Below are 26,854 nucleotides of genomic sequence, written 5' to 3'. Positions count from 1 at the left end.
GAGAATTCTGCTGAGGGCTCTGTTGGCACACCATGACTTGCAGCGCAGGGACAAGGGGCCTTTTATGGGGTTTCACTATGACAGCACATGGGGCAAGCAGAGCCAGGACCTGCTCCAAAGCCCCCTGCAAGGTTCTTTCCCCAGAGCCACACAGCAAACCCAGAGCGTGTTTTCCAGCTTAAGCATAAGAGAAACCAACATCTCAGTTCTCATCTGCTTCTGTGTTTGACACTATTTATCACTCTGATGAGCTATGTTACAAATAAAAAGATATGAGGGGGTTGCCAGCCTGGGGGACTTTTTTCATCTAGGATGCAAACGAAAGTCTGAAATGCAAACCACTTTAGAAGCACACACATGGAATTCGGAGATGCACCATCCCTGGGAGATGGGGCTGGGCCACCCACAGGCACCAAACAGCCTTCAGAGGGAAGACAGATCCTCACCTGCCCTTTCTACCACTGCTGAGAAAGTGGGAAACCAAGGTAATTTTTACTGAAGCAAGCCTTCCTTTCAAACATGCATTTCTGCAGAGCCTGGCAGGCTTCTTCCAGCCTCCCAAGAAAGCATTTCCAGCACACCCTGTCCCAAGACCCTCTGTTCCCCCTACACACACTCAAATCCCATCAAGGTAAACAAGTGATAAAACTTCAGGATTAGGTCTACTGACCTCAGAAAGAATTTTGCTCAAACAAGCATTAAGCCTGGAAGGATTTTGTCCTTACTGAGAGGCTTCTAAAGGTTTCCCACATAAGAGTTTCAGGAAAATGACTTGTGGAATTTACATCCCGCTTTGCTCCCTCAGACATTTTGGCAGCTTATCCTGGAGGACACCGGAGCTGGCACTCAGACAAGACGTCAGCTCACAGCCTAACAAATTATTGATTCTCTCCTCACTTTGAAGCAAGGCAACAACAAACTCCTAAATGCACTGCATCCTTCACTATCTCCCTCCAGAGAAATACCCATCTGTAACACTGGCAGTAAGGGGGTGTTTCCATCTCAGGCCATCTCAGGTGGACAGAGCTCTGTGCTTATGTATTTTGTTCTCGATGCCCAGGTGAGATTTCTGCACAGAACAACTTTCAAATCCACACTGAGACCCAGCGAGACATATATAGAAATATTTGAGTGCACATATATGCAATAGATTGACTTTGGAGTACAGAATGTGTCCAACAGAAAATGGGGTTAAGAGTTTGTTTTCCCCAGTATCACATTATTAAGCGATAAACAGAATTTTCCATGCGTCATACACTTAATGAGCTCCAGATTGAGGACACAAAAAGATCTTGACATTGGCTTGAAGAAACCAAATGTTCAAAATTATCTTGACAACTTGAGGCACTTCATCATAAAAGGCACATCACCACATGAGCATCAGTTTTTTGCAATTCCTGTTACTTTTCTGCAACTAATAGCAATGTGCCCCATGTTTTTCTGTTTTCCTCCAGCTCTCTTCACTGCCCACTCACTAGGGATGTAGGTTCTCCCTTGACCACTGCTCTGAAAGGGCTGCACCTTCTCCTGCTGCTGGTATCCCAACTCTGCAGCCCCAAATGCCAAAACCACCAGCCACCAAAAAGTGCTGGTGACTCAGCACTAGACTCATGTCACAAGCAGACTGAGGAGTAACATCTACTTCTATCTCTCTGGGTATAGTTGTGGGAGCAGCTTTCCCTTGTGTGAAGGGCTAGAAATGAGGCTATTTGATGGAATCCATCACGGACTGCCTTGGTGGGATATACAGGAGAGGCCAGGAGCCAAACCCAATAGCTGCAGCTTGCAGTTGTTCAATACATCTCGTATACAATGCCTCCCACTGCCTTGCACCAGCTCACATTAGGACTAGAAGGGGTCCCTTGGGCAAATTCTGCATTCTCACAATTTAGAATACAGATAAATCCAGCAGCTCATTTATTCTGCCTTGAAATGTTTCCCCTGCACCTGAAATCAATATGATCTTCATGCAAATTTTTACTACATGTGCTGCATGGATTCTAAACAGTCATTCAGTCGACACACCTAAATAGCTTGGAAAATAATATTATAACTTAGCAAGTCAATGATCTACAATTTTATATCTCCCTAAGCACATATTTATAAACAACACTATCAACATTGTTAAGGCTACTGTGTGAAACTCTTATACCATTTCTAAATGTATTTTTTTGCAAATACTACTTTTATCAGAAATATTAAACAGCAATTTCTTTTGCTCCAGGCACACTTTTCTGATTAAGATTGATACAACAGAGATTTCAAATGTGCAAAATACTCTGTACCACAAATACTTTTTATTGTCCATATGAATTGCAGTATGTCCCAATTTCAAAAGTCTGCTTTGCTTTAGATAACATTGCCAAGTTACTAAAAAAAAACATTAGCAGTGGACTGTTTGTGTCCCAGGGTCATAATAATGTATCCTGGTGATACTGAAACATCAAGGTGTAAACAATAAAGAGACAGAAGGATGTTGACCCAAGTGGCCAAGTATAAAAAAACCTGCATTTCTGAGGCAAAGCAGGATTTTGACCATGGGATAATACTGGTATAGGCACCTGCAGAACTAGGTGCCGATTTTAGCATTTGTCAGATGAATTTGCAAACTGAGTTCATATGTTGGGCTCACAGCAGAACAGAGACCCCAACAGATGCAGATTCCTGCACACTGAAGAGGCTGGAATAATCACTCCTAGCCCCAAGGCAGAGAAATAGGAGAACATTTGTTTTCAATATTTAAATCAACTAATGCTTCAGGATATCTCATCATTAATACAAACACACACAATAACAGGCAGAGGATAGCACTGAGACAGACACCTATCCTGCTACATGGTTTTGCAGCCTTAAAATACCCTGGATAGAAATCAAATATGAGCCACCATTAGCTGCAGCAACATTTTTTTAGGAGATGGACTGATAGCAAGACAAGGCAGATCGTGAATCTTTTATTGGGCTAATATATAAGCTGTAACACATGAGCCTTCAGGCCAAAGAAGTCTTCAGGGGGCTGCCAGCAGAAAGAACATTTCTGGCCTGAAATCATCTCAATGTTTCGAGCCAACACAAAGTCTCTACCTCTGCCCATTTTATCTCAAGCAGCTGAAAATATTTTTTTGCAGCCTGTTTGTGACAGTGACAATGACAACCTGCACAAGCCCAGCAGGCCCAACAGAAAAGTCCTTACTGCTTAAGTGCTCTGTTTGGTCTCTGTCCACCCAGGCTATTTATGGAGCAATCACAGGGACACTCACAGCCCAGTCACGGTGACAGGCAAGTTTTGCAAGAAGTACAGCCACAAAATTAGCAATTCTCTGCAAAAACACACAAATTCTTTCCCCTGTGATGAGTACTTGGGTGTCCCTGGAAGTGACCATTGCAAATCTCTTGCAATTACAGTGCAACTAAAGGGAGGAAAAATACTGTTGTCAAGGTGCTTCTCAGAGATGAAGGGATGTGGCCAGGAGTGACTTCCATCTCTTTTGATAAGGTTTCCATACAAACATAAGGGCCACTTAGCAGAGACTTGAACAAGGTGTTTCCAAGCTAAAAGACTGAGGGGGTGTTGGTTGAGTTAAAAAGCTGGGCTCTGAAATTTGGCACTGCAATAATTCAGTTCCTGCAGAGACAATCATAGGAGCCAAAAAGAAAAACAACTTTATTGTTGTTTACATAATATCACAAAATTTGTGAAGCACAGAGGGTTTAAGCAATCTGGCCACCAGGATCAGAAACTTAACTGTGATCTCTTGCATCTGCAAAACACCTTTTGCAGCAGAAAATGGGGTTGATTTTTCAAGTCTCTAGGAAGCACATGAGTACTGAAATAGGGTTTCCATCAGCAGTAAGGCTGAAGTGGTCAGAAAATCTTTGGAATTTTTTTTTCCTTGAGCCAAAACAATTTGTGGTACCTTATCAGTCCTGCTAAAATTGCGTCTGAAAGACAAAAAAGGGAAGAAAACTGGGAAACTTATGAAAAGGGGAAAATCAGACATGGAGAAGCTTTGAGAAGCATAAAACATTCTGAAATAAGGTTTTGTTTCTGCATGTTCTGTATTATGCATCTGAAGATAAACATTTCTTAAAACAAAGCATTTCTGTGAACCCCACACAAAGCTTCCTCCCTCACCTAAGAATTTTCTTTCCAGTTTTGAAATTGTCTGTGTTTGATCCTCTTCAGAATAAGTGCAAACATTAAAATCCTCCATAAAACATAGCTTTTGTCCATACCATAACTTACACCTAAAACTCCATTCTTCTTTGTAGGGACAATGTACCTGAGCAGTTCAACAAATATTCTGTGACTCTTTATTAGGCATCTAAATATTTTTTTTTAATATAAACTCATCTGGAGAGGAAGACATGAAGCCAGATAGCACTAAGCATACACCAGACTGCATTTTCAGACAAGCCCGTTAGAAGCATAAGGCTATGAATAATCTGATCCCAACTATCCCAACAAACAGGAGAAATAATGAAAGCAAAGGGGAGAGGGAAAGAATTCAAACAAGCAGTGTATGTAAGATAAGGACAGTGCCAGAGCACCACTGTAGTGTAGCCAGGCTGTGGCAGGCGATAACATTCACTCCCCAGAGAAAACTTCAGGTTTATGACAAATCAAGGATGATGCTCAACAGCCATTTGATGAGCTCTGCAACAGCTGCTGAGGTCTGCATGCCACTGCAACACAGCTGGAAATGCACGGTGCCACAGCATTAACTGGATAATGACTCAGGGCTTGCCAAGCACTGAGTATCAGTAACTTTTTCTGATGAGTTATTTGTGTCCATAATCAGCTGTGAAATTCTTTAGTAAAAATGTTCTCTGAAAAGTAGGATTTATCTGCAAAGCAAGCCACTGTTGTTAATAAAGTTGTCTGACCTCAAAGCCTCAACAAACCAGTCTCAAAACCATGTTGCAGGCTTAGGGCAATTAAATGTTTTCCCAGTGATGGAAATTTAAGGAATATTTGAAAGACAGAAAACATGGTAAATGAATTAATTGGTGGACTTTTGAATATGAAATAGAAGATGTGCTGGGAGAGCAGAAGAACTACAATGCACCCATGACAGTAGGATCAAGGATGAAGTATTTTACATCACTGGAGGGCCATTTTTGACTTGGAAAAAAATCCTAATAGTGCAATCACTTACATCTTGATTGTAAGACATCATGTGCTCTGATAAAGGCTGGCACCAGCTTTCCCAGTGAGCAGAATCCAAGGAACAAATTGTGGGACAGGCAGTTCCAGTTCCCTCAGTCTTGCCAGAGAAAAGCTGTATCCACTTCACTGCAAGAAATGTTAAGCATCAGGCTGTGTGCAGCCACCCTACAGGGAAAACAAGGGGCAGAACCAAGCTTGTTGCTTCCCTTCACTCCATCATGGGGAAATGAGCCAGGGCAGGAGAAAATATTGTGGACAACACAGTGGGGGATTAGACTCTACTCCCTGTGTCCAGGGACAGGTCAGGCCAACCCAGCTCTTCTAGTTTGGCTTCTTTTTGTGCATAGAAGAAAATCCCTGGCACAGCTCTCAGCCACAGGGTGTCTCCTTCCATTGAGTGATTGCTCTGGCCAGTTACAGAGGGGCTCTCAGCTGGTGGGGAGCAGTGCTGCAGTCGTCATCACCATTCCTGGAACCAGAACCAGCAGCAGCTGCCGTGTTCTTGGGGAGCCCATGAATCACTGCCCACAAAGAGGCGACAAGGGAGGGTATGGCAGGTGAGGATGATCTGCAGAAGGAAGGCAGAGGTACATTCCTGTCTTTGCCTAAATACATGAAAAATCAGCCTCAGTCCAGACTTAAGACATGCCTCATATCGCTACTGACCAGTCTTTTCCCATCCCTCACAGGTCAAAGGCATCTGCCTTAAAGAATGTAAATTAAGTAACAATAATTGCCTTCTTTATTATACTAATGCCCAGAGCATGGAAAGGGGGGCAGCGAAACCTAGCAGAATCTTACTCTGATTTACATCAAATACCATTTGTACTTTTCACTGGCTGCCTGAGGGAGAGGAAAACCACAGAATGAATATGGGGGGTCTTTGTCATCACCAAAAGAAGAGAAGCACAAGAAAAGAGCAGATGGGAGAGGATGAAAAGAGAAAAAGGAAGTATTTCAGAGAAGTGAGTTTATAGCTGTTGTTTCTTCAGCATTTCACAGGTTCAGATTGAGCACATATGCTGAGGAAGGAGAGGAGGTTTCTACAGCCAGCAGCAGAGGCTGTGGTACTTTTCCAGGGGTTTCCACTACTCGGAAGCTGAGTCCTAGGAACTGTTCCATAACAGACTTCCAGGAATGACAGTGATGAGAGCACCAGTTTTGCAAACATTAGAGGAAATGGACTCATTTTAATGGATTCTCAGCATGTTTAACGTGGCTAGTCTTGTACTGAGGGTAGGGACAGAGCCCACACAGCCCACAAAGATGGAGCATTTGCTACAGATGCCTGCTCATGTAGCTGTACCAGTGAGTAATGAAAGAGCCTGTTGGTGCAGAAGGTTCTCCAACAGGAGCTGCAATGCTGAGAAAAGCTGTTTTCCCCACATTTTCCTTGGACAACCTGGCAATGACTATACAGAGCACAAACCCCTCTTACTCTCCTCACATGACAGGTGTGTCATGCTGAGCCCTCACAGAGACCATGGCAATCAAGCAGAACAAAACAACATCCAGCCTGGTTGGACTGTCTCCTCAAGCAGCCTCAGTGGTAATCAGGCCTTTTATTCCCTTGTGCATGATGACCCATCAGGAGAAACCATCACTGGCAACGCTCAATTTTATCCCAAATCTTGCACTGGCTGGTCATTTCTTTAAAGCACTGGTTTCTATAGTTACACAAAAATGAGTGCTGTGTCTGGCTCCTAAGGAAATGAGGCCAAACGTGCAGTATGACTTTCTCCTCTTCCTACTAACCTGAGAACTCATGGACCAGCTTTTATCCAGAGCAGAGAAGAGTGGAGGCTCCCAGGATAAGAATGTTCTCACAAATTTCATGAATACAAGCTCTGGACAGGATATAGCTCCAGGAAAGGCTGAAATGTGAACTGAGACTGAGGAAGACACAGCTCTGCCTGGCTACAGAAGCAAAACAAAGAAACAAAATTCAGCCACATTAATTTCAGAGAAATTACCTTTCCCAAACATAAGGTTTAGAAACCATTTGTTTCTAAGGATCATTGAATTAATAATCATGAAAACCAATGGTTTTTCCAAAAGTTATTTTCTTTCCCATCATTAATTCAGCCTCTTTGAATTGCTAAAGATATGTGCACATGAATGGCAAACTGAATGTGTCCTACAAGGGCCACATCAAGATGACGCTATAGAAAGGCACTACAGCACTCTTTGTCCCCTCACTAAATCTGCCCTGGGGATAAATCCAACCCATACCGATGGGATTTAGTCAAAACCCACTGCAGACCACAGCAGAGATAAAGCTGGCATTTCTGGTATTGCCTCAGCTAGGGTGGTTTAAGATGCCAATATTTCAGGCTTCCTGAGCAGGTCTACCATTCAGCTTTCATTTACATTGTCACTGATAGAGGGGGCACCCACAGAGAATTAGAGCTCTGAAAATATCTCCATGCAGACAGGGCCAAAGAGGCCTCCTCCTCATGGTGATTTACTTCACTGCAGCAATGAAAATTCCTGTCTGGAACCAAGTGCCTGACTGCAAACTTACCACAGCTCCAGGGCTAGCAGAGTCAAAAGGTCACATTATTTATTTGTTGCTCTTCCAAGATCACTTTCCCATGAACTAGATGGATTCTCAAATGCCTTCTATTGCACAGAAGACTGTGATTAATCTAAGTCTTGGTTCAATTTGGGACTAGCAGTGTCTTCTTCAAAAAACTCTGTCTTAAATTCACTCCTTGGATTCTTAGAAGTTTTAAAACTGGACAATTAGTTTTAAAGTAGAATATATAAGGTCTGCTTTTGCTAAGCAAGTCTAATGACTGCAGAAAATAAATTGCTCTAATTCTTAATTTAATTCTTTGCCCAGCAGAGGAAGAATTCCACACTCAGGATCTTCAGCTGTGCTTTTTCCCCTCCCAGTGTTGACACATGGAAGAGGTCTGTTCTGCTCCCAGTCCTGCTACCCACCCTGTGTGCTGTTGCATGTAAAACTCAAATTTCACGTGTGTTCTGTCAGCTAATAAAAGTGCTTCTCTGTCTCTGAAGTGTGGTGTTATTTAATTTTTATGTAATATAATAGAGCATGATTTTATACGATCTCCCATAACTTTCTCTTCTTCATAAAGCTGCAGTTCCTGGAGCCATGTTGTTACACAAAATTCTCATCAGACCAAAATGTAAAAAAAAAAGAAAAAAAAAAGAACTAAGGAAAAAAGCTTTTAATGCTCAGAGTAAGAAAGAGGAGATTGCAAAGGTGAAAATACCATAGGTTCAAAAACCAGAGAGCCCTAGCAAATCATGTTACAGCAGTTTAACACATCACCATCCCCAGATGGCTGCCTCAACCATTTGCTAGAGGTTTCCATTGCTTGAGGCAATGGGCAGAGCAGAACATGTGTCTGCACTTAAGCACAACAGCTTAGAGCCAGAGATCTCAGTGCACAACCATCAGCCTCAGGTTTGAGCTGAAGGGGAGGTTTTGCACAGAGCTGGAGGCAGCGCAGGCTTATCTGCCCTTCTGCCTATTCTGCCATGGAACAGGGGCCCTGACAGACAGTGGAGCCACATCTCTGGCTCTCTGGCCCCAGGTTCCTGCACCCTCATTTTGCACCCAGCATTTCACACAAGCTGTTTTGGAAGCAGCAATGCTCATGCTGCCATAGGATCCAGGTTAGGATGGCTTCCCTGCTCAGTCACCCCATAACCCCAGCTCTTCGAAGTCCTCTGTAATCCCACCCTGCCCTTGCAACATCCCTCCTCCAAATCTCCTGACATCCCCTCATGACAGACTCTGTCCCACAGCCCCAGCCAGAACATGGGTTTCTCCCCAGACAGCCTGCCATGCAGAGCTGAACGCTGCCCAAGCTGACAGCCCAGCCCAGTCAGCCACCATGGCACTAAGGCAACTGCTTCTCCATGGAGGCACTGATTTGGCTCCTTGTCCTCCACCCAACTATAGCATTTTCATTTTTCAGTCACAGGAATGCTTCTTGTCCCTTTCCAGGGGAGTATCTGTGCACCAGGTACCATCGACAGCAGTGATCCAGTGATCCAATTGCTCTGCAAAAGGAGCTTGGGGATGCAGATGTTGGCTGCACATAACGTAGCCATGGTTTAAACTCTTGCCCTTGGGGGTTTACTCCCCCCAAATACAACACTAATTCTGAGATTGCCCTTCCACCCCAAACACTCATCAAAACATTAATAAAGCATGAGGTCTTATATGCTAAAATGGGCACATTCCCACTGGGAAAACAGCCATCCCAGAAGTCTCAAGCCTGGCAGGAAACTGGCTTTCCAAGAGCCTGGAGTTATGTGGGACAAGCTAAGTGATGCTACTCAGCAACTGTTTCCCAGAGAAATACCGCAAGGGCCATGACAAGGCCAACAAAGACTAAAAATATCCCAGAGTTTAGCCCAGGCTCTACATATTGTTCCATTTAATGTGCCATAATTAAGCTTTCTGTCCACATAGAGAGATGCATGAAGTGCAACACCACCGTCACACAACTGGGAGCAGTGATGCATAGGAGATTCAGACACAAGGGGATAGTGCTGCTGTTCAACACAGAAGACACCAGAGTCGCAGGGATAACAGCAAATCGAGGGGAATGCCTCAGAAGGAAAAGATCTCCTCACAGGATAATGGGAATCTGAAGTAAAAATTCAGCAGTTTAGGTGGATCCCAGCAATTTGGTGAGGGTAGCTGCCTTCAACATTTAAATTTCTCTGAGTAATGTCTACAAATTGTACTTATCTGAGACTGCAAGCATCTGTTTAAAGCAGGCTCTAATTTGAGACATTTTTCCCTTTGATAATATGACGGCATCAAATTCCAAAGTGCTAAAAACCAGACAAAAATCAAGAGCTGAGATGCTGCAAGATGTGACATTTTTCATATAACAGCAAGCCAGTCTGACACTCTCATGGATCCCAGCATGCTGTTATTATGTGAAGCTCTACTGCCATTGATAATAGTTAAAGGATGGCAGTTGTGTTTCAGGAGCCAAAAATAATTTTAAAACCTTGCAGTGCCTTTAAACAAACGTTACTGAAACCACCTTGTGGTCCTTGAATTCCCATCGGGCAGACACTATACCCTTCATGTAACCCCTGGCTGCTGATTAATGAAACTTGGCAAAGGGTAAGAAAGCCATGCCAAAGGCAGCACAAAATCCCAAGTTTCTTCAAATCCTAGGGGTGAAAATGCACAGACAACAACAGCACCCCCCAATCATTTCCTGACTTCACTTAGCCAGAAGTTTGAGATAAGAGTGCTCAAATAGGCAGTGCTTTTCCCTCTGTGTTTCTGACAATGGCTCCACATTCAAAGCAATCACAGCCATCTCCTGTGTACAATTACAGCCTTTTACAGTCTCACCTTGTCTAACTCCCCACCACGGACCACAGGTCTAGTCAGACACTACGTGCATTTGCAGTAAGTTTTCATGTAGTTTCCTGGATCTCTGCCTCCTGTTGGAACTCTGCTGTCTACAAAGTTAACAGGCATGAAAAAGTTGGATACAATTCTCACGTAAGCTAAAACTGAGCTTTTTGGATCATTAGTGTTCATAGCACCTAATCATGCTACTGCAAGAATAACTAACCCTTTATGTTCTGCAGGTACTGGCCTGAGCTGCAAAAGCTGAACATCCAGTCTGGCTGTGTGCTCATGTTCTACATCACATCTCAGTTTTTCTGCTTTATTTATGACTAAAAAGCAATAATCCACATACCATGTGATCAGATAATCTATACTCTGGTTTGCTTGCTCTGCAGCAAGATTCAAAAGACAATATTCGGCAAGCAGCAGCATCCCAGCTTCTTGCGTACAAACCAGCAGCTTGGGACCACTGGTGCACAGATAGGTCAGAGCAACGCACTGCAGTAACCATCACATATAGCCAAGGTGACCTAAAGCAGACTAGCCCAAGTCCCAGATCTCATCTGGAACAAGAAGGAATGCCTGTTCAGCCAGAGCACTGCAGCACTGGAGATACCCCCAACACACCCTGAGCAGCAGAGAAGGGAGAAGAGCTGCGTTGGGGAGGGAGCGTAACTCACTGCCTGCAGCCAAGGGCAGAGCCAGTCCTGGTTTGCTGCTGCACTGTGGGGGTGCTGCCAGAGATGCAAAGCCCAGGAAAACACATCGAGATAAGTTTGCAGACAGCCTGACAAGTCAGTGCTAAAAATTACCCATACAGATTTCCCACCCTGTGCAAAGCCACAAATCTTCAGATCAACAATAGGGTGTGAGGGCAAATGGCTTGCTACATTAGAGCAGTTAAATTTTATGCTGTTTGGCCATTTGTAGACAGAAATCCTTTCAGGCAGGAATCTTGGATGCAAGTAATTGATTTTTTTTAGTCAACTAAGGGACATTGCACAAAATGTATCCTACGTGTCATACATTATAATATGTACCATGTGTCATCATAAATCCATGCTCCTCCCAAAGCTGCACCTCAGACCCATTGCTCAAAATCTGCCAGCTGTCCATGCCCGGTGGCAGTTTCCATTGCATTTGGTAGAGGGTAGATGGTCTGCATGCAGTGAAGCAGCAGAAAACCTGTTGAAGACATTCCAACATGTTTTTGGAATGTTTTCAACAATGTCTTCAAGGCAGCAGTGCAAAAATCCCAATCCCAGTTCTGCTTTTGATTTCCTCTTGTGACCCCGGTTAAGCATCTGTGTTCCAGCTTTCCCACCTGTGCAAGACCCCAGATCCTGGGGTTCTTGTGAAGATTACCTTCTGTAAGGCTCTTAGGAGAATTAAAATAAAGTATTTCCCTTGTGGTTGCACAGATGTCCATGTGGAAGAGTCCTGGGCTTCTCAACATAAATGCAACTAAGAGTTTCTGCAGTACTGCAACCATGGTCTACAGAAAGGACCAAAACCTGTATTTAAAGAAAAGAATGAAAGGCTTTTGGGAATCATTTTCCCAGCACCTAGGATGCTGCTGCTGGGAACTTGTGCTCTGCAGAACTTTACAGGATGATTTAAGAATGCTCAAAACTCCATTTTCCTGTATAAAAGAGTGAGACTGGGAAAGCTAAAAAAGAAGACTGGGATGACAAAATGCAGAGAGAAAATATCAGACAGGGACTGTAAAAGAAATGCGAAGTGTTTAATATCTAGGGAAGGCAGGGCAAGATAGGAAACAATATCCAAGGTATGAAAACCAGAAAAAGCCGGGCTTTAAGAAATCCCAATATATCAGTGAGTGAGCAGGAGCTCCTCTGGGAAGAGGTCTGAAAGAATTAATTCAACAGTGAAGTGGGAAAAGGTAATGAAGAAAGCACTGGTGTGACACAGACTGCTCGGAAAAGTCATGGTGAAAGTGCTCATGAAGTGCACATTGTTAATTACCACTGAGCAAGCTCCCACTATGCCAAGCCGCAGGATCACAGAGCCTGAGCAGATGGGTTTGCTGACCATCCCATCACAAGCCATGGCTGCACACCAGAGAATACACAGGGGCTCATAGAACAAGTGATGACAAAAGGTTGGGCGATGGGAAGAGAAAGAGGGATCTGTTCATCCTCTTTTCTCCCCATGGAGCTACACACTGTCCTTGCCACAGCAGCTCCATGGCTACCAATGCACCAGGGCAGAAAGCAGCAGCACAGACCCAGGTGCCACATGCAGATCCACCATTTCTTGGTTGTCACACACTCAGCATCTGGCACGGCAGGAAGCTGGTCTGCAGTACCACACAGAGGCAGCTCCATGTGGCCAGATGTCAGGAAACACTGATCAGATGGCTGGATAACAATACATGGCACTGACCGAATACCTGTGATTACCAAAGCACTTTGTGAGTATGAACACACCTCTGTCACTAGAAGACAAATTAACATTTGTCCTCATTATACGGGAAGGAATTGAGACACGGAAAGGTTACGTGATTTGTTCTACACAGCAAAAGTGAACAGCAGAGCAAGGAAGATGATGACTGACAGACAGTCACCAAATTTCATCCACACTCCCTGGTTTTCCTCTGTTCCTGGCTGCGACAGACTGCAATACATTTGTACTGGCAGCTATGAGGAGAAAGTACAAAACACAGAGCTAGGACTGGGCACTCATACTGGTAACAAGTCTATCCAGCTTTGTGATGGCAAACTGTAGACAGGGAGAGGCAAAAGCTTTTGCAAAATGCTACCCATTTCAGAGCCAGTCCCTGGATGTTAGGAGCTGGGAGAAGACATTCACAGAGAACCATTTATTGCATGCACACACCCCACAAAGCAGCTAATTTTTAGCAGTGTCAGACCCAGCAGATGCACAGCTCAAGCAGGAATCCAGATCTGGGTTGATTTTCCGAAAGTCCCCACCAAAATCAGAAAAGAGACAGAAGTGCAGAGTGGACTTGTTACTAGCTGATACATATGAAGAGGGAACTTGAAACAATTCAGTTCCGGGCATACATACCCTGCTTAGGGGCTATTTTCAAACCAGCAAGAAAAAGATAATAAAAATATTTCCTCCATGGATCTGGACTTCTCTCCCTTCCTGTAATACTTTTGCTGTGCTTGCCAGATTGGAAACTGCTTCTGGCCAAAATGTCCCCACCAGGAGCAGAACAGAAACTAAGGTGTCTGGTAATAGATATCACCTAGTAACAGAGAAAAGAGTTATTTCACTTGCAGTCCTTGCTGGTATCTCTGATGGACCCGGAAAGCCAAGCATTCAGAAGGTGAATTCATAAATCCTGGTTTGAACTTCTGACATCTCCCTCACTGCTGAGCATCAGCCTCGCTGTGGGCTAACACTGGGTGCCTCATTCACCTTGGCTTTGTACCCTGTGAATTCACTAAGCCTGGGGTGCCCACAGGCAGCTTCTGAGCTGCACACTCAGAACTATTTCAGACCCAGCCCCCAGGCTGAGCAGGTTACACTGCCAGCAGTGCAGCAGATATAAGCATAAGTCACTGCTGCAGGTGAAGTGAGCTGGCTGTCACTCATTTCTCACCCTGAAACTCCTTTGCATGCCCACTCCAGCCTTGTCCTGCAGCAGAATGGTCACACCTTTGCAGATCTTGTCTCTTCTCCCATCACTGAACTAGGCTCAGCTCCCCCTCCAGCTCCCCAAGGCATGCTGTATGTATTTCATGGCCTTCAGCCACATAGAGAATTTGGACTGTCCAGAACTTGTAGAGTCAGGAATCTTGGCCATCTCTAAGTTCAGCTAATGAAAAGGAAAGGAGCAACGCTAGGTCTGGACACAGCTGCAGTGCTCTGGAAGGGAACTACTCAAAAGCACAGCTGCTCCTTCCCCACATGACAGTGGCAGCAGGCAGGGACCTGCAGCCCCCTCAGGCTGCCCATTTTGATTTGCTCACACTCCATATCTTTTTTTAATTAGTATAACTTACTGCAGAAAGCAAGCAGCAAAAGAAGATCCCACCCCAAGAGAAATTAAGGATTTCAATGAAAGAAGGTTGCAAATGTCAGGGTGCATATTAGGGTACAGAGAAGCCCACACAGGTGGCTACTGCATTAAAAGTCAGCATCTGCAAACTCAGTGTGGCTGAGTTTACTTTCTTGCTGTCTCTCCTCTTCCCCTCCCACACTTGATGGGAGAGCCTGACAACCTATAAAATCCAAATGCCAAGAAACAGCAGTCTTGTAATCATTTGTGCAAGTCAGGCTTACAGTTCAGGACAGAAGGAACTCCCAGAGCACCTGAGAAGCAAGAATGTCTCAACCCTCATAATCTAGAGCAAGCTCCAGAAAATTCACAGGAACTTCCCCTGCTGAAAACCAGCCCTCAGTACCAGGATCCCACAGGGCAGCTGCTCCAGCCTCCAGGCCTCCTTGTGGTTCCCCTACAAAAGGGAAGGAAACCTCAGGGAAATATCAATGGGCCAACTCAGAGTGAGGAGGCAGCCCCGTGAAAATCAGCCAGGAAGGAGCTCTGCAGCTGCTGGTGGGGTTTTGCTCACCATGGTCCCCAGGGCAGAGGGAGAGGTTGTGGGAAGGACAACCCCAAGGGCTGGCTGGGAAGGAGAGCTCCCTGATGGTTAATGTGTCTCTAAGCAAAGCAAAATCCACCTCATTCCACGGAGTAAAGGTGAAATGTAGACTCCACGTAGCCCCACATGGCAGTGAGAATGCTGCCTCAGCATGGACACTTTGACCTCTCTTCCAAGCATATGAAAACTATTGCGCCTTATCGGCTCTCCTCTGCTGGAAACCTCCCGCAATCCCATGCTGGGGACTTAGAAAGAGGTCAGGGAGGGAGAGTTTTACATGCTGAATCATTCCCAGACAAATCGTTTCCTTATTATACATGGCAGCCTCCCACGGACAGACTGCCAGAGGGCTCTCTGAAATCGTATTAGGTGCCTTTCCCTTGCTCCTCTTTATCCCCCCCATCATCCTTCTCTCATTTGAAACGTTATAGCTTGCAGTCCCACTGGAGAGGGTCTGGGGGTCATGAGCACGCAAACAGTCCAAGGGGCCTAAGGAAGGGAACAGCACAAAGGCCTGCTGTAAACTGCTCCAGGCTCAGCCACTCCTGCATGGGGCAGCTGCGCTCCCAGCTCACACTCATGGCTCACACTCCTGGCTCACACTCATGGCTCACACTCCCAGCTCACACTCCTGGCTCATGCTCCCGGCTCACACTCACACTCCCAGCTCACACTCCCGGCTCACACTCCCAGCTCACACTCCCAGCCCTTTGCGGGACTGGCAGCCAGATGTCAGGATCCAGCGAGCCCGGCGGCAGAGCCACCCTTCAGACCCGCAAGGCCTTTGCTCTGGCACGCTGCCGATCGCGCCTGCAGGTCAGGTGTGCACGCTCGTACCACATCTACCCACACCCTGGGCTCTCTGGATGCAGACCAGGAGCCACAGAACTGTATTTCAAAGAGCATCAAAGGGGAGTTTGTTAATAAGTCCTGAGGAGGCACTTAGCTCTGTGCCATGCCGAGGCTCCAGTTGCAGCCTCCGGGCTGGAGCTGACTTGCACCCAGCCAGCCAGAAGTGTGGAGAGATGGGGTAATTCCCCCTCCAAACCGCACCACCCTGCGTGGGGGATGGCTGGTGCTGGGAGGCTCCTTGCTGCCAGGGCTGCGTGCCCGTGTCTCCCGTGCTGCACCTGCCTGCGAGGGGAGGACGGGCAGCAGAGGAACACAGCTGCGGCTCCAAACCCCTCCGTGAGGCCTGGGGAGAAAAACAAGATACTCAACTTCACATGGGCAGTTTCTGAAGTCAGCACAGTGTCTTGATGGCATTACAGCAGCATTACTGTGCGCAGCTGGGGGTAAATTATTCCTTATGTAACTTTTATTTAACATAGCAACTTCCCTTGTAAACCACACTGCTCGGGCCCCAGTCACTGCAGGGACATTGCCAATTGAGGCTGTGACAGAAGTCATGCCAGATCCGAATCAAACATACAAACCCTTCTGAGGTTACTCAAAACGTGCTCGAGAGCTTTTCAGAAGGGCTGGGTCTGCAGACTCACAACATGTGCTTGGGCCACTTCTGGTTTGTTACTCAGATTCCTCTGCAAAGGAGGGCTGGGGCTGTCCCACAGCATTAAAAGGTTTCTATTTATTCCCACAGAACTGAATAGAGGTTCTCATGCTGCCCCTCCACTCAAATGCTTTGGAGCAACAAGAATCATTAACACATCAGGGAAAACAGAAGTCTTCTCCATACATTCACAATTTCCTAAAAATTGTATCATCAAACCTGGCCAGTAGCCATCTCTCTCTGCTGTTGTTTGTTTTCTCCTACCCTCTGTGATCTGCTTTGTCTTGGGGAGCAGCTGCCCCACAAAACTCTCTACTGTTTCAGGAGGGTTCAGCCCTGAGTTACTGCCAGCTCCACAATGTTGTAACAGGTACAATATGTAAGGCTGACCTAGCACCACGAGGCCATTTAAAAGTGGCAAACTGCTTCAGGTTCCAGCTTGGAAGTGACTTGTCACCATAAGAACTCCATCTCTTGGCATCACTTCCAGCATGAAGCTGAACTCAACCCTTATATGGCTGTATATGACTCAACCCTTAACTCTATAGGACAGACACCCAAATGGTGAACCTTAACAGATGTGCTGTGAACCTCAGGTAAGTAAAGCAAGTCCCGGGCCTGGGAAATGAAACGAAAACTGCAAGACTTTTATTGCCTAGAAACTGCTCTGGAATCTGGACCCACAGGAATTTGCCCAGCACACACATCGTTTTTCCTATCAGCAGAGCACTTCATTATCCCTTGTGGCTGACACCTCTGGGGCACAGTTCTCACAAATCTGCCAAGCATCAGCTCTCCACCCTCTGATTCCATCTGTCTGAGGCCTGAATCAGCTCACAGTGGCCTCTATTCTTCCTGCAACCCATGCAGCCCTACTGCCCCATTACTGCATTAGGCAAAAGAAGCTGAGACCACAATTGTCCTGAGCAGCTCATATGCAAGACAAGGAAGGAAAAGGCTGGGGAAGGATTATCCCTACAATTGCAGTACTGAAAGGACATGGAGATTAACCAGCTCCTTGGAGTCACACAAGCAGTCTGTGGCAAAGGCAAGAATTAAACCAGAATGCTCCAAGTCCTGTGCTAGTGCCCTTACCACAGGCCTTTCCTCTCTGCCTCTAATGGAGTGTCTTCACCTTTCAAGGGCAAAGCAGGGAAGGTGGCAGTGCTGCTTTGTTCCCTTCCTGCAGCACAAGCAGAAAATGAGAGTTACAGCACAGCCAGGTGGGACTAAAAACAGAGCACTTGGAGCAGCAGTGTCAAGTGGGCAAACTTTTTTGGCAATTAATGAAAATGTGCTACAGCCAGAGACCTCCTTTCCCCCAGCTGCAAGCTGCTTCCAGCTCCTGAAGTGTTTGGATCACTTCCCCATTCCCTCTCTGTAGCATATCTGGCAGAGTTATGGAGATGTGGACATTTGAGCAAGCAGAGCTGATTTACCTTCACTTGCTTTGCTTCTCACAGTGCCTGCATCCCCTCTGAACATCTGCTTTGTGTTTTATAGCAGTTTTAATTTGGAGCAGTGCTGAATGCTTACTAACTTTGGCTTTTTCTTTGAGTTCCACAGTGAGGCTCCAACACTATTTTTTATTTCTAACTGGACAACTCTGCCAGGGCAAACCTGAAAGCACAACTGAGGCAGGTAACTGCTGACACTCTGCAAGTGTTTTGAGAGAGTGCCCACACAATCCTTTTCCTCTTTGTTTCCTCCTTGAGAGGTGGGACAGAAAGAAGAAAATGCATTTGATCTGCCTAAATTGTGAGGCTATGGTGATGTGTGACTACATCTCTTCTTCAGCAGAATGGGCCAACCATATTTTTAAAATCAGTCTTGAAACATCAAATTAAGAAACTCAAGTCATATAATCAAAGCAGAGACTGACCTATGCATCCCTGAGTAATTTTTGTCAGGGCCAGATATTTCAGATGACCACTATTCACTCTCTCTGCTGACAGAATTTAGCTGTCATATCTGGAGGTTTCTTAAATGTAAACCTCACATCAAAATCACATGAACAAGCCAACTTTATTAGTCTGGAAATGAAACAAAATGTCTACGATTTCTGATTTGATTTACATCCTGAAATATACATAAAAGTGACTGATAGACCAGTGTAGGCTTGGCACAGGGCAATCATAATGTTCATTTTCATAATCCTGAAAGTCCTGATAATAAAATAAATAAGCCAATTTCTCTGTGAAGTGGTAAAGAAACAAAGCAATTGGCATCCAACATTCTCCGCCCAGCCTCAGACTGCCTTTCTACAGAAAATAGGTTGTTTCCAAACAAAACCACTTTCCAAGCTTGCCACAACAGCCCTGCTTCATGCTTTAAAAAATTTCTGCATGCATTCAAGCCTCCTTATGCACTTTGGTGGAAATCCTATGCTCTCCATGAGAGAGACTGAACTTGGAGCCAGTCAAGTTTTCAAACTTTGTTTTGAGATCAGCTTCACACAGTACCAGGGCTCCAGGCAAGAACCTCCCTGAGTGTAAGCCAGACAGATCAAAGGCTGGTTATGACCCTTTATACAAGCTCAAGCACAGCAGAAACGATGAGCTTTGATATAAAAACAGGGGAAAATCATTACAGTGAACATCTGAACTGCCATCAGAATCATCAGTACAGTTTTCCATATGTCACTATATCATTACATCACAGTTTGGTGGACAGGAGATGGGTCGATGACCAAGTCTATTTCCAGTCCTAACATCCTCTCCTTAGACTGAATTCAGTCTTCATTTAACGAGCTGCAGTTTTAATGATTTACTTCCAAGGATACCAAGTCTCTAGTTGTTTTCTTTTTTTATGTGACTTGAGGCATATGTTAAATAGGATCATAATATTTACTTACCTCACCAAAGTAGTGGGAGATTTAATGAACCAACTTGCACTTGAATGCAATACAAAAAGATAATGTCTGAAGCAGTTTCAGGCACTACCCTGAACCTCCCCATTCTGTTATTAAGGCTCAAAAAAAATCACATATTTTTGGGATGTTCTTTCTGTTTTGTTCTACACAAAAAGGTAATGAACTAAAGGTAAAAGCAATAGAATCCAAACAACCCCAATTTCCAATACTGCAAATTCACAGCAAAAGCAGGCTGGAGGGAATGCAGCTAATGTCTTTTTCATGTTGTTTTGTGTTTCAAGTCAGTTAATAAAGAAAAAAATTAATTAAAACTTTTGTCAATCACAACTCTGACCAGAAAAAGAAGACAAAAGAAATCCACTGACTCTTCCTTTCCTTGTTCTATAAGCAGCATTCATTACAGTACTCAGGTAGGGTTTTTAAGAAAGTAAGTTGAAAATCAAAAAGGCAAAACTGACTTCTTGGTTGAAAACAACTCCTCAGTTGTGTTTGCAACTCATTTTGAAGATGTAAATGATTACTGTAAGTGTTAAAACATTATTCCTGACTTTACTGGGAGAAGAACTTCAGCACAGGTGAACCACTAGAGAGGAACAAAGCAAACTGGCTGGCAGTTCTGAAAAACTGTAACCCAAGAAGTGTCCACCATGTGCTCTGACCCTGCACACAGGTGGGTCTTTTATCTTCAAGCAGAAACTTAAGGCACAGCTATGAGAAGTAGACTTATATAGCCATTTTAATCCTCACACTTGAAAGCATTATTTACCCAGAACTCTGCATTACTAGATCTGTTTTCCATGATGGGACATGGGTGGGGAACACACGAGAGTTAAGGCTGTAACTGGATGATCAAGTCCCAGCTCAGTATTGTGGGCACATCACTGTGCTGCCTGTCCTGGTCACACCAGGGAGTGCAAATGTGCAGGAAGACCTGGCCAAATCACTTTTAAAAAAATCACTTACAGACCGAGGTCTACAGCAAAAACTAAGGAACTGCTGTCTGATCAAAAAGGAGACAAGACCAGGAGGATCATGCCCCACTTGGATGGGAAAAAAGTGTCTTATTCTGCCTGGACCAATCCTCCTCTGAGCATTTATGAATCCTTTCACCTACATCCACCCATCTCAGCTGTTTGCCTATTCTTTAATATCTCCAATAAAACATTAATTTAGGAGCACTCAGAACAGAAGTCAATCAAACAGGAAGCACTCACTCCTCTCCACGCCTTCCCAAATACAAACAGCTTTTTCCCAGCGCTCAGTCAACATCCCAAACACTCCTCCCTTTCTTCAGGAAACACCTGAGCAAACAGGTGTGTCTAACAGACTGCTCTCAAGTCCAGCAAATCCCCTGGAAAGTAGCTCATGGCTAAGCTGTCCTGTCTAATAGTTGATCCCTTTTCCATCCTTGGGTGAAGACAGGACTCATGGGAGACCCAGCAGGCAGTTCTGTGTAGACCAGAAGCTCTGGTTTCATTTTCAGATCTGGGTTGTTGACCTGTGGTGCACTGGCACAGGTCTGTCAGCCTCTGCTTCCCAAAGTGCATTCACTATTTATACAGCAAGCCCTTGGGAGAGATAACACTGCTGTATAAATGAGGGAGGACAGGCTGTGACTACATCAAGCAATTTAGGAGCAGTGTTAAAGTGCAGGAAGGCTGGGAGAGCTACCAATGCCTTTTTAGCATTTTCCCATCTTGGAAAATCTGCAACCATCTGAAGCCATCTCCCAGGATGTGTTTGTAGCTGCCTATTGTAACAGATCCTGGCTTCCTGGGTGTTAACCAAAACAGCATAAATACTAGAAGGCTGAGAGCTGTCTCAGAAGATCAAATAATTTCCATCTGTACCTCAGCAGAGTATTTGAACCCAAGGCTACTGAAATGAATGGCTGATATCAGACATCCGCTGCACGACCCACATCACTCTCCCACACTGCTTTGACCTCAGATGAAACCATTTGCAATTTTACTTCTTCCGCAGTGGCAGGGATTAATGATTGATCATGGACCTTCACCATGAATCTCTGGGCTCCTGTCAGCCAGTGTCACAAACTTAACATTATCTAATTGTAAGTTTTCCCATTTAATTGCAATATACACCTGCTCAATGTCCCTCTGTGTGTGAAAAAGCATCATACTTCATTTAAAAAGCCCTCATTTAAATTCAACAGCTAGCTGCACAGATTTAACCATTAAACTGATTTATGTTGCATAAAAGATCAAACCAGATCGCACCTTGTGGCCAAATAACCATAAAAGGTTTCTGTAAAGATCATTAATTCACCTCCCTGGGCAGTTAGTTTAGCAGTAAATATGACTTAGATGACTTTATCCAGTTAACCTTAATCAATTTGTTATTATGATTAGTCACCCTAAATAACAGAAATGTGAGAGGGGAAGGTGCTACAGTTCAGACCTTGGTAATGAACAGGCTGCTGGTGTGCTGACCCCAGATTCCCACACTCCTAGGAAACAGGAATCCATCCTCTGCCTGCACCTCAGGGGACCTCAGCCAACCCGTGCTGGGGAGAGCATCTCAGAGGCTAATCCTTTTCAGTGGCCTGCAGGTAGGCAGCTCCCACCATCACAACTCAAGAAAGAGAAGAAGGGGCAGAGGGGGACAGAAGGCAGGAACAGCCCATTCACTTCATGCTATGAGGAAAGCTGGCCCAGTCGTCCACATACCAGCTTGAAACCTGGCAAGGTTTAATTTGGCAGACCTTGCTCTGTCACAGACTGCGACAGTGACCTTGGCCAAGGTATTTCATCTCACTGTATCTCAGCTCCCCAGCTGTTAGGCAGAGATGACAGTGCTTCCATCTCTCACAGGAGTGGTCTTTAAGTTTGTGAGGCATTCAAACATCACAGCTCTGGGAGCCATAAAAACTCCTTAAGTAGGTAGATCCATCACCCTGGATGCTCCGTTCTCCTCTCACCCTGCATGGCTCCATTGACTTCAACCCATTTAACCTGTCATGGAGGACGTGAAATCAGATTCAGGCCCTTGATCTGGCAAAGGGATGGCCTCTTCCTCAGAGTCACTGCAATAACCAGCAGAATGGGACCCAGTGGTGTCTACAGCAACGTAAGTGATCATCAGTACTAAAGGAAATAGGCCCATATCTCGGCCACCAAAGTCATTCACACCTGAGCAAAGCACATTATACTGACAGCCATGCAAACTGCCGGTATCAACTGACTGCCTTTTACACCAGTTTGGAAATAGACAGAAGAGAAAGTGAGAAGGGGCTTAAATCGTAACACTCATACTGGTATAGGTCAGCAGTAAATTCATGCAGTCAGTGGAACAGTATTGGTGTAAGCAAGAAAACAGGATTGAGGTGTTTGGGTGTCTGAGCCCAGTCTTCCGCAGGGCAGAGCCCTGCTCCTGTCACAGATGCACTTGGTATGCAGTCAGCACATCAGTAAATCATCACTCCCTGCATGAAAGGGCTCATTCTGTCTGTGTGCATTTCTCTGTCTGTGTGTTCGCTCTCATCAGCGCAAGGAAAGCACTTTATCCTTCATTTTTATGCTCAGCCACGTGCTTCTCCAGCCTTCCCACGTTGTGCACACAAGTAAGAATGTAGAACACTTCTCTTTGCAATGTCCACAGATCTCCATCTCCCCAGGAAAGGACTCCAAACCCACACCTGTGTTCAGCATGAAGTGCTGAACACTTTCTTATAAACTCAGTTCCTACGTCAGTGTTTGGTCTGAACAGAAAACAAGGTTATCATCAAAACCAGTCAGTAAGGACTTTTCACTGACCACACAGTCTTTAGTTGAGATTCTCTATGTTCAATCATTTCAGTCATTATCACTAAACAAGAGGTTCAAGCTCCTGCAACCTTCAAAGCTGCTAATATGGAACACAGGACACGAGAACAGACAATGTAATTCACTTGGGAAATGTCACAGGCTAACAGAGAGCCCTTCCTCCAATGTCAGTGATTTTTTCCATGAACTGGGCTGCATGATCATATGTTCTTGGATGTAAGTTTAGCTTGCTACAAGTGAAGAAGGGGATTATAGATTTGTACAGCATCCAGGAAATCTCTGCTCATATGAAAATAGTTTGCACTCTTTGGATGTGGCTGCAGGATGGTGGCCAAAGCAATACTGTGGAAACTATATAGTCTATCCCCATTTTTAGGGACATTTCCAAATCCACGGAAATTAGGACACCAATAAAGTCTAAAAATGAAATCTAATGGATTTTAAGAAAAGTGGGGCCTCACTTTTAAGCATTTAAGAAGCATTTACTTAAAATTCAGCATATGTCTAGGGGTCATTGATTTCAGTGGTGCTTATTTGTGGGTCCAAGTTCTGTCTTGATCTGGCATCTGAAACCTTCAACATTAGAATGAAAATGCAGAGACGACTTTTCATTTTTATGATTAAAGGCATATCACATCAATCTCATATCAACAAGGAGTCTTTATTTATAGAATATGATATTAAATCTGGATTCCTTTCAAATACTGGGAGTATTTTGTTACACTATGCATCCAGGTGCTACATGTGATTTTGACAGACAGGCTCATCTGAGAGGTGCCAATTAAGAAACACTCTCAGAAGCAGAACGTGACAAAAGTCACAACACCATCAGAGAAGGAACGTGTTTTCTCTCACAGGAGGAGATATCAGTGAGGAAAAAGTTCGTTCATCTCCTCAAACAATATATGAATAGTTCCCCTCAATTACCCCATTACTCCTTTGCCAACTATAAAGAGACACCATGAAGAAATGAATATATATTACATTTCTATTTTACATAATACATCTCCATCATTACTAACGAGTCAGAGAGAGTTAAAACTCGATGAAAAGGTTGTTGATTTTTTTATCATCATGTTTGCTTTTAAACTTGCTGGAGTGCTTAAGCAGGCCTGTGAGTTCCACATTTGTTCCTAATTTGCTCTGAAGGCAGGGGGCCAGCGGCAGGGCAAAACAGGCAGTGTCTGGCACTTCTGCTTATTTTCAGATAGAGTTTAAGGCACGAGTCCAGACCTGGAGGGTGTTTTAAAATACTGATCTTGAATTTCTACAGTACTTTCCTTGGGAAGATATAATGGTGTCTTATACACTATGGCCACAATTCTACACTGAATTAATTCAGGCCTCATATATGAAAAAGGATGAATTGGAGAAGGATTGGAGCTAGAGATCACTGTGGCGACTGCTTAATACACACTTGCTGTTAAGTGGTACAGAGAAGAAAATCCTACATGAATTCTTATTTTATTATATCTGCAAGAAATAACTATGCAAAATGGAACAAGGACCTCTTCACTTCTGAAAAATGCTAAGTGATAATTAATGATTTCAAATGTCAGAAACTTTATTTTATATATTTTGGGGAGGACTAGTGACACCATGCCTGACCAATTCATCAGGAACACCCCTCTCATCCATGTCATCATCTGCCAACACCTTTTAAAGAGTCTTTCTCTAGGACCAGACCTGTTCAGATATAAATTCCTATACAAGATCTGGCAAGGGCACAATGTGCCCGAGGCTGTGACTACACACTGCTGGGAGGTGGGGCTTTCTGTCCTGCTGGTAATTGAAAATGGCCCAATTTACCCCCTCCAGTCATGTCTTTTAGACAAGACCTGTTGCTGACTCACATCCTGCCAAGAAGTAACAATCTCATACAAGAATCATCTCTGACCCTCAAGTTGCTTCCTACTGGGTGTGTACAACCCAAACCTCCCCTACAGCATGAAGTAGGGAGCTGCTTGTTTATGCCACTAAACTAAGCAAGAAGCTTGGCAATGCAAGCTTCTTTTTACATATTTCATCTATACCTTAATGTAATGGAAAGACAAGATTTTTAGCAATAAAGCCATCAATGTATTTTCAAGTTCCTTGGTTCAAGCCCCTTGATAGTTGGTTTTTCTTGTGATCTCAAGTGAATTGCCTTCAAATTTTCCTATTTCTGAGAGAAAGTAAAAGATACCATTTTGCTGGGCAACAACTTTAATTCCTTGTTTTGTCAACCTCAGACAAGGGTATAGCAGGTTAATTGCTGTTTTTATTGGTATAATGAATGCCAATTATAAGGTGTGTGTTAAATTCCTATGTTCTAACTATGCGAAAAAAAATCACATATACCCTCTGCATGCTGCTATCCAAAGTAACAAGAAGTTGGAATATCCCAGGTAACAGAAAACAACAACAACAACAAAATGAAAATCATAAAGACACCTCACTATTGTCAATCAGCATGGATCCTGCATGGCCAGCTCTGAGACAAAGCTGAAAAGATCTGCACCTGCTCCCCAGATCTCATTAGGCTGAGCTTACATGCTCACTCCCCACAGAAGTCCTTTACAAGCAAATCCTGTGTGTAAGGAAATCTTTCTGTACCTGAGGGCCATGGGGGCTGCAGCCACAGAGCTCTTTGAGTGCTCTGCTGGTTTGGACACAGCCCCAGCCATGTTTACCGCTTCCAGCTGTGCCAGAACCATTCCTGACCCCTTGTTCAGTGTGCTGGTTACAGCACACGTTCTCCCCTCTCCCACGGGAAACCCAAGTGTCTTGTGGCCCACCCTGCCCACACCTGTAACATGATTATGGCCTGAAGGAGCTCACAGAGCTACACGCCAGTTTAAGAGGCTTATAAATGGACTTGGCAGACAAGAAAAAGTGTAGGATTTAACATTTTTCTTCTTTCTTTAAATGTGAAAACACTTTGCAGATGCAATTAACCCTGTGTAGTCATCTTTTTCCACCACTTCAGGCAGCTATATAATATTTTCATTCAAATTCCTCCTTTGGTGTAAAGTTTCTCTTCACAGAGTTTTTTCCAATTTTCCCTCCCTCTTCAAGTGGTCTTAAAGAAAGGACTTGGTCAGCTGGACTTCAAATGACCCTTGAATGCTGTGCTTACTTTCACAGCAGGATGCTTCAACTGCTTCATCAAATAAGTCTCAAGCTGACAGGTTTGTTGATTGGGAAAGCAAAGTCTCAAACTGAGGGTAAAGGGTATGTCACAAATATTAGTGTAAGTACGGTGAAGGCCCTATATCGTTGCAGAGAACAGTGTTTGCCCTAGGCTAAAGTCTGTGCTAATATTTTGAATTTATATCACATCTTCTCAGCTGATCTTACGGGAAAAAGGCCAATTGGATTTTATAGCTCAGCAGCTAATAGGATTCTACAGGATTTGATAAAGGAAGAAACTGCCGTTATAGGTTTAACTATCCTGTAACAAGGAATATAGAGCTGTGTTAAATTTCAATATTTTATAAAATATTTGCACTGAAAATAGAGCTGCAAATCCATGTTATGTGTTAATAGTTTAAAAATTAAATACCTGGATGCCTAGCTGCTGCTGA

The 26,854-nt window shown here is 44.3% G+C and overlaps 1 protein-coding gene across 2 annotated transcripts in view; it reads right to left on the bottom strand.

Annotated features, from left to right (window-relative positions):
* Nucleotides 1–26,854, bottom strand: part of SEMA5B (semaphorin 5B) — a 263,423-nt gene that overhangs the window by 198,861 nt on the left and 37,708 nt on the right. Inside the window, exon 1 of one of the 2 annotated variants that reach the window (XM_031056895.1) lies at nt 6,923–6,972. The exons of the other annotated variant lie outside the window; for it this stretch is intronic. The gene's annotated coding sequence lies outside the window, so the exon portion shown is untranslated. Of the gene's footprint in view, nt 1–6,922; nt 6,973–26,854 lie in introns of those variants that run through there. 2 annotated transcript variants of the gene reach the window in all.

Source organism: Geospiza fortis, unplaced genomic scaffold, assembly GCF_000277835.1.
Source record: "Geospiza fortis unplaced genomic scaffold, GeoFor_1.0 scaffold112, whole genome shotgun sequence".
NCBI classification, from domain to species: domain Eukaryota; kingdom Metazoa; phylum Chordata; class Aves; order Passeriformes; family Thraupidae; genus Geospiza; species Geospiza fortis.
This window is presented reverse-complemented; position numbering and strand designations above follow the sequence as displayed.